The 16,738-nt window shown below is 50.3% G+C and overlaps 1 protein-coding gene across 13 annotated transcripts in view; it reads right to left on the minus strand.

Moving 5' to 3' along the window:
- Positions 1-16,286, minus strand: part of NCOR2 (nuclear receptor corepressor 2) — a 253,537-nt gene extending 237,251 nt beyond the window's left edge. For all 13 annotated transcript variants that reach the window (XM_054220104.1, XM_054220103.1, XM_054220095.1 and 10 more), the window contains exon 1: positions 16,022-16,286. The gene's annotated coding sequence lies outside the window, so the exon portion shown is untranslated. The remainder of the gene's footprint in view (positions 1-16,021) is intronic.
- Between the last annotated feature and the right edge of the window lie 452 nt (positions 16,287-16,738).

Below are 16,738 nucleotides of genomic sequence, written 5' to 3' on the forward strand. Positions count from 1 at the left end.
TTGTGACCAAGCTGTGATCGGCACCAGTCTCTCCAGCCCAGACACGAAGCTTTCCAGCAAAAGCAGCAGTGCCCAGCCTCTCTTGCTAAGCCTCTGCAGCCCTCTCCCTCCACCCCTTTCTTTTTCTTTTTTTGGAGAATCACTCCAAACAGAGCTGGAAATAAAATATCGTCGGCAGCACCTGGACAGTACGCACCAGATAACAGAGAACGCTGCAATTGTGAACAGGGAAGAACTCGGGAGATCTGTCATTCCAGCAGGGAAATAGAAAAAAAAAAAAGCCACGTTCAAGGCCTCCTCGGTTACGTAAACTTCATTTCCATGTCTTTTATCACTGATAAGATAAGCCATTGCTCAAGTTCAAGTTCTGTATCGAGTAAACCATGCTAATCCTCTTAGGAATTCCCCATGCCCCAGCTTGAACAGACCTGCAGAAAAGAGCTTAAGGGGTTGCCTTCAGCTTAAAAAAAGAAACACACACAAGCGCACAGCCACATACTCATTTGTAACGTGGGCAAATTTGGGGCCTAGTATATAGTAGTGAAGGCTTATACGGGTCTGCCTGAATAAAGGGATCTACTTCTGCCCTAGTTCATAAATGCTACAAGCCACTACTTCGCCATGCATCGCACCACTGCACACCAGCCCGGAGACAGCCGCCCCTCTGAGGAGGATTTCTTGCAGCGACAAGGATCTGGAGGATCAGACCCCCAAAAGCAATTAAACTGATTCACGACCAGTCCCACACACGTTGTGCTGGATTACAGCAACAAGAATTTTCCAGGCAGCTGTATTTTTTTTTGTTTGTTTGTTTTATTACAGCACAGGATAATTTTACATCCTTTAATGCTGGTGGCAGAATTACAGTGATTTCAAGCAATTATTACCCTGCTTCGGATACAAGATTTAAAACTCACTGAGACCACCTCCTCCTGTACTGTACTGTCAGGACATCCAGATGTGAACCGTCACCATCTATATTTGTTATACAGTGATGTGATCCAATCTAGCAACTGGATATATTTGCTAACCATTTAAATATGCACTCGCACACACCGCGCTGTAACACAAAAGGCCATTTCATAAATTTCTGATTGCAAGACGGATGGCAGCAATAAGCAGAGACACAAACTCTCGCCCTCCGCTGCCGCTCGTCATCAGGACGCAAATTACCTGGGCCAGCAATTTTATCACAGCATCTTCCAGGGAACCGATTTAGCCTAAAGGCAATGAAGGCCAACGTTTGAAGCTTAATACTTTACTTCACAGGGCTGCATCTGGCCACCCCCGTGCACCTCACCAGTGTGCTACCACACGCTGGAAGGGCACAGCCTCAAGCCATTCTAAGCCTGCGGCTGCCAGAAGATCAAGGCACAAGGCAGTGGGTATCATCTGAAATTGGGGCTTAAAAGTGTAAACTTTCTTCAGGTCTACCCACTTCCTCAGCCAGCCCAATGGGCTCCAGCATCCACAACTGTTTCTTACCTTTCCGGTACCGAGTTTCATCCCTCCAACAGCCTCTCTCCACTAGAGTACTTTCACACGTCTCGAGTATTTTATGACACTTGAACTAAAAGATACAGCGTATCAAACAAAACACATCTCTCTCCTCCCCACCCGCACCTTCAAGATCCTTTAGCATTGACTGACAACCCACAATAATGTGGGAAAGGCTGTTTTCCGATCAGCTGCTGGAAAAGCTCTTCCAAGGTAGCAGCTGAATTCAAATCACACACCAATTAGCTCAGGGGGATTTGTATGTTTTTCTTTCAGGAAACCTATTTGAAAACAAAACAAAAGCAAACAGGAAAAAAAAAAAAAGGTTTAAATCTCATTAAAAGATCTCAAACTGTGTCACAAGCATGCCACATTCTCCACTGAGGAAAATAGGAGCAAATCTAACTAGTTTCACCCCATGAGAAGGGGTTTTGTCCTTTAAACCCTCTTGCTGCGTCCCCCCACCTCCCGAGGAACAGGAAGGTAACACAAAGGTCCAGAGCGCCTACAGACCTGTTCAGCATCACGCAGCAAGCAAACCGTTGTGCCAAACCGCCTGCGTCCGTCCCTTATCTTTCCCACAAGATGAGGTTTTCCACGCCGCTCTCCTCAGGTTTTCGCCTCTCGCCTCAAGGCCGCATGCAGATGACCGTGCTTTTTCTGAAGCCAGTGCCAATGAGGCCACTGCATTCGTTATCCAGCAGGATAATGACAGAGTGCAATTCAGTCAACAGCAAATCCTCCCCGGGGAGATGCCCTCTGACCTTCCCCGAGCTGGGGGATGAACGCAGACAGCCAGATCTCAGACAGGCGGCAGAGCCGAGTGAATAATTCCTAATGAATCCTTTCATCTCTTCTTTTGTTTTGGGGAAGGGGCAGGGGGGTGGAGGGAAACAGTTTGGAACTATCCACCAGCAGAAAATTATTTTCTAGAGGTTCCCCAAATCACTGTCATCCGAACGACATTTTTCATGGCTTCTGCTCAGTAGCCGGCGAGCATGAAACACGCTGCTCTCTGCAGAGCTGCCCCTCACGCAGACAGCCGGTCCAGGAAGGGAGGGCAGGCCAGACAAAGTCACAGCAAGAGCAGGGATGCTCCTGGAAACCTACCTAAAAATCACCCTTAGGCAAGCAGTTGAGAGTGCGTTCAAGATATCCCTTCAAACCACATTTTTGCCAATGAAATTCAGTTCCGCCAACACATCAAACACATGAAGGACAAGAAAGTTCATTAAATGAGGCCCACAGACAGCCAGGACCTTACCTCTCTCCGCATGCAGGTCAGCCTTCACTATCAATTTTCTCCCCTTTTCAGCCACAAGCTGGAAGGATTACAAGCCTTTGATAAAAGCAGATTTATCCTTTTTCCCCCCCAACAAAAAGAAGCAATTCCCTTTTCTCCTGTGTGAATGCAGCTGCAGAATTCAGTTCTGTAGCATCTCCCGAACCCTCAGTGTCACCCAGAGGTAATATGGCAAACAAGGGTGGAAGAGCAACTCACAGCCGTGAGATCTCAGAGCTGCTTCACAAACTTGCAGTCACACGTGTGGCACCCAAGCCAGTAGGCACTACTCTCCATCAGCAAGACCGTACCAGTTTTAGCCACGCAGCGGGAAACAGTGAGAAACAGTTTCTCTGTCTCTCAATCAGGCCTGAAATCAGCCACGTCTGAAGCAGTCACTTCCATCCAGCTGCACCGGCACTTACAAGGATTTACACTCGGCAAGCCCCACCTCACCAGCATCTATGTTTTATATTGGGAACAGAAATTACAGGGAACGACCACTGCCGTGGGATGCTCCCTACCCTATTCCCAGACGAATGAACTGACATGAACCTACGCATTTAAATAGAGCTTGGCTCGTGTATTTATATAGATGCCAAATCCCAGGGATATCAATGACAATCTCTTCTCCAGTAAAACCTGATTACAGCACTGGACTCTCTAAAGCCCCCCTGCCATCTCCCACATCACCCAGGACGTCACGGGGAGCGGCTAGCGAACCCCTCCAGGTGCCCAGCACAGTGGGGGTTGCAATACCAATGATTAAGCAGATCTTCAAAGGAAGAAAAACAAGAGTCCTAGTCAATGACTGACCAGCGTAATGGCTCAGCCTTCTCTCATGTGCTCCTCTCACAGCACATTTGTTTGCCAAGCTGCCCAAGAGGTTTCAAAGGGTCAAACACGAGGTCATCAACTGCATGATGATTTCAGCTTCACTGAAAAATATAAGAAGCTGAAACCACAAGCACGGAAGGTCCTGATACTTATAATTAAGGCTAAAAAGACATGGAAAATGCAACTCCTTTAAGTTCAAACACACCAGAGACAGCATCAAAAAGAAAAAAAATAAAAGATTTGTGATTTTTGAAGATCAGAGGTTTGCAATATCTAGTAATCAACCTAAAATTCTGACCAGCCTCAAGGACCAAGAGCGGCTATGGAAAGCAAAACCTTGCTTTTGGGCTATTTTGAGAAGCACTCACAAGGTTTATCCCAGAAACTGCTTTCTGCCTACTCAGATTTCTCAACTGAACAGATCACATGGTGTTTAGATGGACTGCTGGAGACACTTGAGAAAAGCAGTGCTGCCTGCCGCTATCTGCCTGGCACAGGATGGTTTTTAATTGAGGCTGAACTCTTAAGTCTCTGCTGCAGTCTGCAGTTCCAATCACTGAGATAATAATTAAACCCAGGAGAAACAGTGCAAAGTAGTGATGCCTTTAACTATAGTACATTAAGATGAGGAAACCCAAAGACATGCACAGACACCTCCAGGACATGCTGTTTTGCTTCAAGCCTGAGGATTTGATCGGATTATAAACAGCAAAAGTTGGGGTGGCAAAGATCCTGCAGCGCAGTAGAGAAACAGACGAGATGCAGAAAAGCATTCACTTTCACCTCACCCAGTCCAAGGAGGAAATCAGAGCAAGTTCTTCCCATCTGAGTTTGGGACCTTCGGATACCCCTGGGAATGTGAGAGATTATAAAATGAGAGGGGAATGCAGAGCAAGAGAAGCGCCTGAGACATCAATCTGGTTCAGACCCATCCTCTCCAGCTCATACGGACCTAGGAAAGAAACCTACTAGAGAAATCACTCTGAGAAAAGTCAGCACTGGCCACAGAGGCTGGTGGTGGATCAGACAACACAAGTTCTGCTCTGAAATCCGAGGGGAGAGACTCAGCCTGGAAACGACTCTCCATTAGGTTAATTAGTCAAGTTTGATGTATCCAAGTCGGTTACCATGGTCACAGGAACTGAAGAGTAATGCTTTACACAGATTTCCCTATGTGGGACTGGGGATGAGGGCGCTGCATCCAGCTCCGCCAGGCCCCCCGGCAGGGCAGGGAGGGGAACCCCACTGTGCTGGGACCCCCCGGGCTCTGTACAAACACCCCCCCCCCCAGGCTGGGCTGCTTACAAATGCTTACTGGAAGAGGTCCTTGTCCATAGATCATAAGGCTGCTAAGAATAGCACCAGAGAGCAACCAGGTTAATGACACATCAAGAAGATACAATTGCACGCAGAAATAAACAGAACGCATGCGGGATTTGCCCCCCACCTGGCTTTTGTTTGTTTGTTTTTGAGCGGAGGAAGAAACACGAGATGCTCTGTTTTGTCTTCAAAATTCAAAACCTGCCTGTCAAAGAAGTGACAGAAAGCTGTCTGTCTCCCCACACACCATGACAAATACATCCCAATCTTGCTAATCTATTCCAGTGCCTGGGAAAAGACCACTATGTGTTACAGCTTTTCCTTAAATAAGCAAATATTTTAAGTGTCATTAGCTACACTCTGCCCGATTATGATCAATGTCATGTCAGTTACTTACAACCCTGCCCTGCAACACACATTCATCCACGTACTGGAGCACACCAGTAAAAACTACAGCACTTCTAGCAGAGAACAGCAGCAGATTTAGAAAAGAAGTGGGAGGGAAACAGCAATTTGCAATTCAGCAAAGCTCCTGCAGAAGAGCAGTTTTAAACTCTCTTGGGAAAAGGACCCTCCTCTCTCTCTGTCTCATTTTCTGTTCATCAAGTGCCCAACTGAGCCAGGACTGATGCTTGCAGAAGCTGCCACGGAGCACAGAGGAGGGCATCTGGCCAACCTCCCTGTCCATCCGCTCTCCCCCGGACGTGCAGGGCTGAAGGCACTACACCACAGACCACTCAAGTCTCCCAGGGAGCACGAGAAGATTCAAGGAACAAAGGTAACGCGGCCGGCAGCTCACACAAAGCAGCAACAGGCACTCGGAGGGTGATGCGAGAAGCCCAAACCCCGCTATGGAGGAGCACTCCCAGCCACGTTTCTGAACCAGGCAGTTAACTTCTAGCCCCTGGAAAAGGAGCAAATGCCACAGACCTTCCCAGCTGCCCAGACCATGGCAGGAAAGGACTTAACTTCTACCAATACTGCCTGAGCGTGACTCCAGGCTAAAAATCACTGCTGCTGCTGGAATGCAAAGAAAACCCTACCTGAGGGGCTGTATCACCCATTGTACAGCTGGTTTATCCCCTGCGGAAGGGAGATGCATCAGAGATAAGCACAGGCCTGCACAGAATAAGTTTGAGAGAAAAATCTCCCAGCTAGAGGAGAATTTCAGGATTGTGGGTTTACTCCTGTAAAAGACATAGGCTTGAAACGTAAACAAGTTGCGTTAATTACAGCCACCGTCCCCTGATTTCAGGCTGTCTGTCCCTTGGCTCCTCATCCCTCCCTGCAGTACCCACACTACCCCCAGAGTGGTGCCAACACAACCAAAACCGTGATCACTCGGTGAAGACGTTCATTCAACTACTCAGATCAAAAATAACAGGAGAGAGAAGCACTGGGATAAGAACACAGTGAGGGGCAGCAAGGTGCAAAACTCCTTTAGCCAGCACTACAACCAAAGCTCTCACACCCCAAAAATACAGCCTAAAAGAAGACAGCTAGATGCTGTGAAAAAGGCAGAAGAAATCAGCTTTGTCTGACAGACCCAAACCCATTAAGAGATACAATTCAGCTCCACCTTTCTTAGCAGGTTAATATTAAGCTGCTACTTCCCCCCCCCGCTTCTTCTGCGGATGCCTTAATTGGTTGCTTAATACAGATTTCACTGTTAGGCTTATCGCAACACTCGGAGCTGGCCGTGTGACGGGAGCGCAGAACACAGAGAAGACCCATTTGTCTGCATAACTAATCGCGCTGCCTCCTCAACATACACACTAAATTGACTTGGCAAGACTGCAAGGCGAAGCTGCTGTATTCATTTAGACGTTTCTTCTGCCAGTTGAGAGGCTCTGAACAGGAGACTGCGCAAGGTGAAGACAGCACAGGCACCTTCATCAAGTTTATGCAAAACTGGGGTGAGTGAAGAAAGGATCAGGCCCCAGGTTGGCAGTATTCCTGGCGGTGTCCTTTACAGTAGGGATTTTAGCCTCAGTTACCTAAGAATTAATTGGCAAAATACTCAAGAAGTTCATAAAGGCAAGTGTGAACACTCACTTATTTCTGGCTACAGCCCTCTTTACCCTAGGTGTAGACTCCCTGATGAAAACGCAGGGGAGTGCCCGCGTTAGCCAAACACGTCCAATGCCTCAAGCAGCAACCGGGTAACTCAAGGCTGAAGTCGTGCACAGACACGTTCTTCCTGGAACAGCCCCGCGCCTGCGGCCAGGGGTCTGAGTCGGCACCCGTCTTCCAACTCAGGCGAAGGTTCAAGGTGTTTCCGCATGAAACAAGGAACTAGAGCAAGACAAACACAATAATACATTGTGTGGGGAATAAAGCCTCCTGCAGAGAAGAAATCCACAGACATTCAAAAAGCACAACTCAACAAAATGCAAAAAAAAAAAAAACCCACAGATGGAGCTTAAAAGTTCTTGTCTCACTGAAAGGGACAGCAAAACTCACACTGTCTTTGGCAGGGAAGCAGGAGCAACCATGGAGCTTGCATACTTGTGTCTGCCTCTGCAGCACAGCTCCTCCACCTCTGGGCAAACCAAAGTCCCCATTTCTCAGCTTTCACCTGCTGTTGGCAGAGGTTAAGGACATCCACAGATGTGCTCTAGGTTTCATGAGCACCAGTCTCAGTGGAGAAGATGCAAACCTTAGCTTTCCACAGTGAGAGACTTAAAACAAAAACACAACCCTTAAGGTATACACAGACATCTCTCTCTACTTTTGTTTCATAATGCTGGAGAAAACCCAAAATCCCGCAGCGTTTCTCAGTCCATCACCACACAGCCCTCAGGAACGCTGCTGGCAGCTGGCTGGGTTATGGACCAAAACCGCAGCAGCTCTTTACGTGCATCTCTAATTATGGCATCTTAAGACATGTAGACATCAGAAATCAAAAAACACAACAAAATTTTTTAGCAGTTGCCCTGTCAAGAGAGCAAAGCAAAGCCAAGACTAAAACTTACAAATGAAGAAAAAAATATAGAGAGGAAGAAAAAAGGGCTGGCTGACACCTCCTATACATGCTGTCAGTGGGATCATCTGCTCCAAAAATAAAGATGCTCAACACATCTAACTGATGACATGACAACTGCTTCACGGCCCCAACACCGGAGTTGCATAAAATCCTCTGAACATCCATTGCCTTGCAGCTCAGTAAAAAATATGCACGTGTACTCACTCAGAGCAAGCAACGGACACGGTATGCCGCTCCCCAGTAGGATATTCAGCTCTTCACATCCACTCAAGCGTCCACTCAAGCTGCAGAGAAGCCTTCCACCCCTCTGCCCTTTGCCAGTCACGCTCAGCAGCTCCAGCCACAAGCCTGCAGCTGAGCTGGCTGCCCAGGTGCCTGTGCCACATCATGCAAAACCACCTCAACAGCAGCTAAAGATCCCAAACAACCCTGCAGAGCAAGCGCAGAAAGGCACCACTACCAGCCCCAGGCCCCCCCACGCAGCCAGCGGCAACCAGCCTCCTGCACAGCCTGGATACGCTCCGGCTGCCTCATCAGCACCTCCCAAATAAATGACATTTATTTAAGACTAGAAAGCCTTAAATGAGAATACTGAAGGCTTTTTCCACTGCTAGTTCAGAGAGTTTTTTCAAAACACTGGACCCACAGATTCCTGTAACGCAGACTTTGCTGCACTTTATTTCTTTGACAGTTTTTAATCACCTCTGGTCTAGCATTTGGAAATTATTATTCACACACACAACAGGAACAAGGCTGCAGGGAAACATGAATTTCACTGGCCTGCCTGGTTTTGTCTGTGGACACCACCTCACATATTACCAAATCAAAACAAGCCGGCCAACTTCAGCGCGAGGGGGGAAATGAAAGGGCAGATCGGTGACCTAGAAATGAAGCTGAGACTTTGGCATGAGCTTGAAACTCTGCAGCGAAGGGGAAAAAAAAAAAAAGCAGCAACTGCTTTCAAAATGGAGCTTGAAAAGTTTATTAATGTAATTATGTGACCTGCAGAAAAACAAGGTATTGATCAAGGAAGTCTTTCCAACAGGAAAGAGTCATCCCCTTTGCCAAACAGAAGAAAACTCTTGTGCCAGAGAAGAGGGGGGACAGTTATTTAAGGTCCCAATGTAAGAAAAACACCCCCAGGCAAACGACTGGAGAAACTTCCCGAGCACATGGCTCTGATACCGAACACCACCGCTCTGTTACACACCCAAGATTTCCATACCACATGATATCATGAATTGCATGATGGTAACGGCAAGGGCTTGACAAGTCAGTAGATAAAGCTTTAGGGCTTCAAGCAGTGGATCGGGAATGCTGCAGTCACACGTCTCAGCGCTGATCCAATGCAAACTCACCCTGCCAGGTGTAACTGGTTCAAGGAGGGTGTTAACAAAGTACCTTTGTTCCAGCAAGTTTCAGGCTTGATCAGGTAACGTCCACCCCACCAGCATAAAACTGACACAGGATTTGCATCGCCCTCCTGCAAGGTTGAGAGAAGAGGCTGTCGCGTGCCACCATCCAGCCCGGACTGCGCCTGTACCACTGGGTAACCCAGTGTAAATCACTGGGGACGCACTGCCTTCCCAAAACCAGCTCCTTGCAACATCAGGCCAGAGAGATCACGGGGGCTCAGCAGTAAACACTTACGCAGAGCTGCAAAGTGCTTCTGCTATATGAGCCAGGTGCTGCCACCAATAAACCATGTGCTAACCAGTGCTTCTGCAGCGCTGGGAAGTACGTGTTCGAGAAGTTTGCAGAGGCCAAAGACTGAGCTATTTACGAAGTGATCAACTACCACGCAGCTGAGACCTGGTCCTATAAAAACGTAGCTGTTGCAGTCATTTTATAAGGTTTTAAAATATTTTCAGAAGAAAGCCAACTTTCCATTGTTTGCCACAGCTTGTTAGAAGCCCACACATCCCGCAGTGTAGAGGAAAGACCCCCTCCACCCTCTCTAGCCAGCTCTGCACAGCTGGAGGTACAGGCAGATTTTCAGAAAGCCCAGCTTTGCCTGCCATCCTACTCACCCATTCACTCTCACACAGCATCCCGCTGGAAGCCAAGCCAAGTTCAGTCCTTCACCGTAGTGAGCCACAATAATCAGGCCCCAGCTCTTCACACAACCACCTAAGCCTCCAGACCTTTCATTACACACTCCCCGGGGAGGACAAAACCTACCCGCATGGGAGACAGCAAGTCCTCAGGGACTGATCACAGACGATGGGATGATCCACACAAGGAACCTTCCCAAATCCTGTCACACTCCACCCATGGGCTGACACATTTCTTTCCCTCTGCCTTCTTTAACATAGAGACACAGAAGAATGCAATACAAACCGCTCGCTTGCCCTAACACGCACAGGACAAACCTCACCTGTGTTGCTTAGGAAGCTGGTGAGAAGCATTCAGGTACCAGCACAGAGCACCAGCCCAGAGCGGGCAGAAAACAGGGTTTAGAAGACACAAAGGTCCCAAAAACTACATGACAGATGGCCACACCACTGGAGTATTTCTTCAGTTCACAGACAGTTCCCTGCACAGGCAAGGTGAAGCACACCTGGACATTAAGGGTTAACTTCCCTTGTATTTGGGCCAAAACTGCATTTCTGGGCACCACCACTCTGTCCAGTGTTACGCCAGGGAAACAATGCTAAAGATAGATTACACAGAGCGGTATTATGTAAATAATTCTCTTCCACAATGAAAGGATAAACCTAGACTGCTTGGTTAGTTATTAACCCGGGAGCCAGCGCTGCAGAGAGGAAATCCTGCCGGCTCTCCCTCCCTCGGCACACGCAGCACCGGGAGAGCTGCAGCCAGGGCTGCAGCTACCAGAGACAATGCCCGCACCGTCCCCTGCCTCCCTGGGCGCTGGCACTCTCCCTCGGACCACTTCGCACAGGAGGAAACCATTTGGGCCCCACCACATTGTCTCCTCCCAGGGCAGCCCTGCTCCTCCTGGCCTCATTGCCCCTGCCAAGGCTGGACTTGGCTCCCTTCCACCTCCTCCCACCATCGGTCCAGGACATGAAGGTCTCCCTGCCCTTTGATGGGAACAGGCTCCTTGCCACATCCCTCCTCTTGAAGGCCTTCCCTTCCCCTTGTAGGCTGAACCCACTGGAGTCTGCCTTTGCCTGCACATCTCCTCCTGCCCAGAATAACTTACTTGACCTTTCTGCCTCCACCTCCCCCTGCAACCTTCCTCCCGCCTTGGCCTCACGTCTGAATGCTTTATGTTTGTCATACGATTTTAAATCTGTCAGCAATTCATCCGTCTGCCGCCTCCTGGGTTTTTAATGCCGCGAACCATTCTGGGACACAGCCTTGCATAAAGCTCTCGGTGGAAAATGAAGCTGTACCTCATTCAGAAACCAGACCGGCTTTGAGATCATTTCTTTCCAAGGTGCTGGGCTGTTTCAAAGACTGGCTTCTCCCCTACAGCTAGCAGAAAAGCCATGATGCTATCCGGTCTAAAATAAACATTATGGGAGCGGCGATAAGGGGAAATATTTCAGCTGACTAAGAGTAATGTGGGTTCAAATCCAAGCGTAAGCTGATATTGCTTGTAATTTGTTCCTGAGCCAAAAACACAGACTGGGAGTGAAAAAATGGAAGGCATTAAACAACAAGCAGCGTACTCAGCGACTCTGGAAAACTTCAGCATTTCCATTTACATTATTATTTTTTTAAATAACCCTCAGTTTCACGGATCATAAAGTTAATTTGGAGTTAACTTCCCTTCTCTGTAACTAGACAAAGCTGCTATCCTTTACATTCGTTAATGTTTGTTCAGTGCTCCGCAGCTATAAAGCGCTTGAGAGCAGTACCCATTATCAGCATCCTCCATGCCACCCAGCAGGCACATAACCATGCCGATCACTTTGCTCTCCCTGTCCGTCCCCCCCGCCCCATGCCCCAGCCCTAGCACCATGGTAGCAATCACAGCCACGGCCATCTAGCTCGGTTTTTACTGCTTTTCCTCCATTGGTCACCTCTCCCCTGCCGGCAGGGCTCCTCTCTGGACATCTCCAAGCCAAATTCAGTCCAGCAGACAAGCACATACTGATAGCAGCAAGGTCCGCAGCAATCAGAGCCTCTTCTTGCCTGCCCAGCCACAACCATGTCCCATCTCTGAACTTCCCAAAGTGTAGATGGCAGGGTTAGAGCACTGCCTGCTCACTAGAAACACCCCTTCCTTGTGCACCCTCCTCTCCTTCTGGTGTCTCCAATTGCCAGAGGCATGTTGGCAGGAAGGGAGAGCTGGTGGCCTCGAGAAGGGAAGTGACAAGTGGGGTGGGCGGCAGGACTGGGGGTGCAACCCAGATTTCTCAATTCCCAGTACAGCCCCACTGCTGCCTCATGCACAGGTCGGGGTTCACTTCCCAAAACTGCCAAATCACTCATTTCCTTCTGCTCTCCTCCTCCCCTTCCTACCAGATCCCTCCCTCACTCTGACCAGGCTCTTGTGGGCATTTTCATGCCCTTTGCTCTGTAGCTCCAGCTCCCCTCTTCAATGCTTTTTTTAGGAAGCGTCTCTGCTGTAGTCATGCTCATGAAGTTATATGTATTTCCATTCTCTACTGTTATGAAAGGATCTATCCCTTTGACATTAACAGGGCAAATCGGAGACCGACACTTGTGTGCCAGCACGAGTCCAGCCATTAACAGCAATTCTCCACCACTTTGCTACGCCAATACAAAGCAAGAACCCTTCAAAGCCATGCAAGAGCCTATGCCGCAGCATCCTAGATGAGAATCCATGACTTCATGATGCCCAAATCCGTAAGCGGCTGCAAAATCCTCAGTCACTAATCACGGAAATGACTGGGTGCTGCTACACTTCATTTCTAGCTCCATTAGAGCTGACCCTGCTCTCCACTGAAATCTCTCAGTGAAAACTAAAGCGAGCCACAGTTTGTACAAATTCAGCTGCACAAAGATAACGGTCCTTTTAGGAACACATTGCCCTGGATTTCCATCCTCGAGCACCCCTGCATCTAGCCCGTGGTCTGCACTTGGGGGATTACTGCTTGCAGGCACAAAAGCCAGGAGAGAACCAGCACTTTGCCATTGGGAGTAAGGAGCCCTCACACTGAACGGGCAAAGCACTCATGGGGAAAGAGACTCCTCTTCATCAGCTCTCCAGCAGACTTGCTCTGACACTTTGAACTTCATGTAACCTCCCTGGCCTCAATTTTCAGACAGGTCTAGCGATCTGGTCAGAATGAGACATTGGGTTAGGGACAGGTAGTACTGTGCCCCAAACACAGGCCCTCTCAAACCCATGCCCCTTCGCGACTGCTCATATCAGCTGCCCAAGACCCACTTCTGAAAATTTACCAATTTAATCCTCCTTTCCTACCTACTCATCTAGAAACTGGGGAGAGTGTAACTTTCCTCCTCCCTGAAGAGCTTTAAAGATGACAGTGTCTCGAACATGTAAATTACGGTTGACTTCAAGCAGGTTTCTCCCAGGATGACCTGACCGCAAACAGGACTGTATTTCAGCAGAAGCCACTAACAACCAGAACCAGCAGCGGGAGGAACACCAGGAGCCATCGAGGGGACAAATAATTTACAGCCATGTCAGGAAAGATAAAGACATCTCCCATGACCCAATTCCAGCCAGCACAGTCCAGAGCTGCCTTGGAGATGAGACGGGTAGACCTCTTAACACACATATCCATCAGCACAGCTGCATGCACGCCTTCATTGCCAATCATAACAAAACTGCCTTTACCAGACTGGATCTCCTAATTACAAGATGTGAACACAGCCTGAACCAAACCCCCTTTGGATTTAGCGCAGGATGGCTCCAGGGACTGGTACAACCTCTACTCGAGGCAACTTGGTTCAAATCCAACCACAGCCATTAGCAAGTGCAAGGTATTGCCAAGCAGCAGCTGCTCAGTGGCTTGCGTGAAACAAGTTTATGGTTTCAGTCCAGATCCCGTCGCGAAAAAATGCCAGTCACCTCCCTGGCACTCAAAGGTGTGAAGCCAGAAGCATCCACCCACTTCTCCAGCGCTGGAGATGCCGGCGTGGGAGGTGTTCTCATACGGGCCTGGTACCAGCTCTGCAGAGCCAGCCCTGACCTCCACAGGGTTTTCAGAACCAGGTATGTTTTGCAACTTGGCAGAAACCCTCAGCTAAATAACAGAAACCACCACCCACATGAAGCAAGAAGAACAAAGTACCAGTGTTTTCCTGCCCCAGACATGTGCGTGCCCCATCTCCTCTCTCGCACCAAAAATAGCTTCTACTTTTTCCCTTTTGGCAACAACAAACTGGGCTTTGAGTGCATTTGCTTTCAATAAACTAAACGCATTTTGCAAGAGTCTTTCTCATACTGAAACTTACTCAATTGAAGTTATAAAATATTGTCACACACAGAACTTCCCTTCCCTCCAATGGCATCTTGGGACTCTGTCTCAAAACACTTTGCGAGCCTTGCTAACCATATTCCCCACCCAAGGCATGGCTCCTGTGCAGAGACGGGCACACGGGAGGCTGAGCCAGGACACAAAAATCACCCAACAAGTCAGCAGTGAAATTCAGAGAATTACATAGAACTTCACTAAAGCCATGCAGGTAAGTACGGCTTCACTAAACCCCCCCGGGAGCTTTGTCTTCAGTTTCAAAGGACATGGAAATATGCACCCAGTTGTCTCAACTCACATTCTTTCCCTTTATGAATTACTAGTAGTATCAAATCTTTATCTGCAAAGAACATGCCAAACTAAAACTTAAACTTGCCGATAAAAAACCCTACGCTAAATGGAAAAACTCTCACCCCACACGGGCAAGGAATACCAGCGGAACATCACATCTACCAAAGTCGGATTAAAAATACCCAATTCAGCAAAACCCTGCCGTTTTCAGGCGTTCGGAGGGCCAACCTTCGCTTTGCGCGAACACTGAGAGAGAGGTCACAGAAAGAGTTCAAACCATAAACGCCTGTGAACCAAAAGGGCGGCGTTAGGAAATACCCGTTGCACAGATCACCTCCAGCAGCACTGTCCTCTCGGGCAAATTCTTCGGCTGACCCAACACACAAAGTTCACGGAGCAGACCCAGCCTCCGGCACGGGCAGCAGCAGCACAGGCAGGGGACATCCACAGGGTTCAAAGCGGTGGAAGGAGGGATGGGTTTACGGGGTCAGCGCAGCCCCTCGCCCCCGGCGCAGCGAGAGCCCCAGGAGGGCTGGAGCCGCGGAGGTTTTGCTGCTTCAGTGGCTTTGGCAGCAGCCCACATGGCAGGCAGCTGCCTGCACCCACTGCAGCCTGCTCTTTGTGCATTGTCAGGGCAAGGGAGCAGGAGGAAGGGCCGAAGGAGAAGAGGGAACAGGAAATTATAAAGAATCGACAGAGAAAAAAAAAAAAAAAAGCAATCACTCCAGAGACTGCAGCTGGGGCTTAGAGAAGCGTACACTTGTTGCCTGCAGACACCGGCCCTGTTTACCCACCATAAATATTTACACGCCAGCCACTAAAACTCCTCACCCATGGCCGGATGAGCCAGCTCTGCAGCTCCCATCGCCGCTGGCCGTGACCAGGACCCCTGCCCTGTCCCCAGCGCACAAGTGACACGTTTCTGGGGCCGGGATGTGTCTCTGTGTGTGCGACCCTGGGCCGGGGCTGGGTCCCCCCTCCCGGCCCCGTGGATGCTGATTAATTTCTCCGGGCTGCCGTGTCAGCGTGAAACCACCGGCTGCAAACATGGATGTGGGGCAGGAGCCGAAAAATAAAGCAGAATTGAAAGAAGCCGGCGGGGAAGGGGGGGGAAGGCCCTTGGGGTGCCCCCACCCCGCGGTGTCCCCGCTAGCTTGCAAAGCGCGGGGCTCCCCCCCGAGCACCCCCAAACCCCGCAGCTCCCCGAGCAGCGCTATCCCTCGGGGGAGGGGGGGTGGCGGAAACAAACAAAAACAAAACAAAAAAACCCCAAAGAAAAAAAGAAAGTTGCTCCCGCCGCACGTTTTCGTTTTTACGTAACGGCGCCCGCCCGCACCCCAACCTGCCGGGAGCGGCCCCCCCGGGCCCGCGGCTCCCGGGCCCGCTCCGGGCAGCCCCCCCCCCCCGGTCCCCTCCCCACTTTACCTAATCCCGCCGGCAGCTGCCGCCCCCCATCGCCGCCGCTCCCTCCTCAGCGGCCGGCGGGGCAGCGCTCGGCGCGGGGGCCCGGCCCCGCCATCTGCGCCGTGTTTATAAATCCAGAGCCATGGGGGCTGCTCCCCCGCCAGTGCCCGTCGGTCGGTCGGTCGGTCGGTGTGTCCGTCTGTCCGCCCGCCCGCGGGGCCGGGCCGGGCCGCCCCTCCGCCGCAGCGCTGGCCCAGCAGCGCCCTGCCCTGCCTCGGCGCGGCGGGAGGCGGCGGCGGTCCCTCAGGCCGCCCCACAGCCGCCCCGGCGGCCGGGCGGGGCGGGGCCGCACCGCCCGCGCGCCTTAAAGGGCCCGCGCCCCGCCCGGCCGCCGCCTGCAGCGCCGAGCACCCGCCGGGAGGATACGGCCCTCGGGGGGGTGACGCGGCCCCCGGCACAGCTCCGCTCTCCCGGGCCGAGCGACGCGGGATTAATTTCTTTTCCAGTAATTTTACCTCGCAGTAAAGTGTCTTCTAATCGTAGGGAAAACCGCACTTTTAGAAGACTCTAGTGCCCGGATTTGTGGAAATATTTACTTTCTAGCCAGCTCTGGGATGCGGGGTTCAAGGGCTTGGTGTTCTCAAGCTCACTGGGTGCAGGGATGGGGAGGAGCGAGGCCCCGGCACTTGACCCAGGATGGCAAACAGGGCTATTTCATTCCGTGAATGTCACATTCAA

The sequence above is a fragment of the Rissa tridactyla genome, chromosome 13 (assembly GCF_028500815.1).
Source record: "Rissa tridactyla isolate bRisTri1 chromosome 13, bRisTri1.patW.cur.20221130, whole genome shotgun sequence".
NCBI classification, from domain to species: domain Eukaryota; kingdom Metazoa; phylum Chordata; class Aves; order Charadriiformes; family Laridae; genus Rissa; species Rissa tridactyla.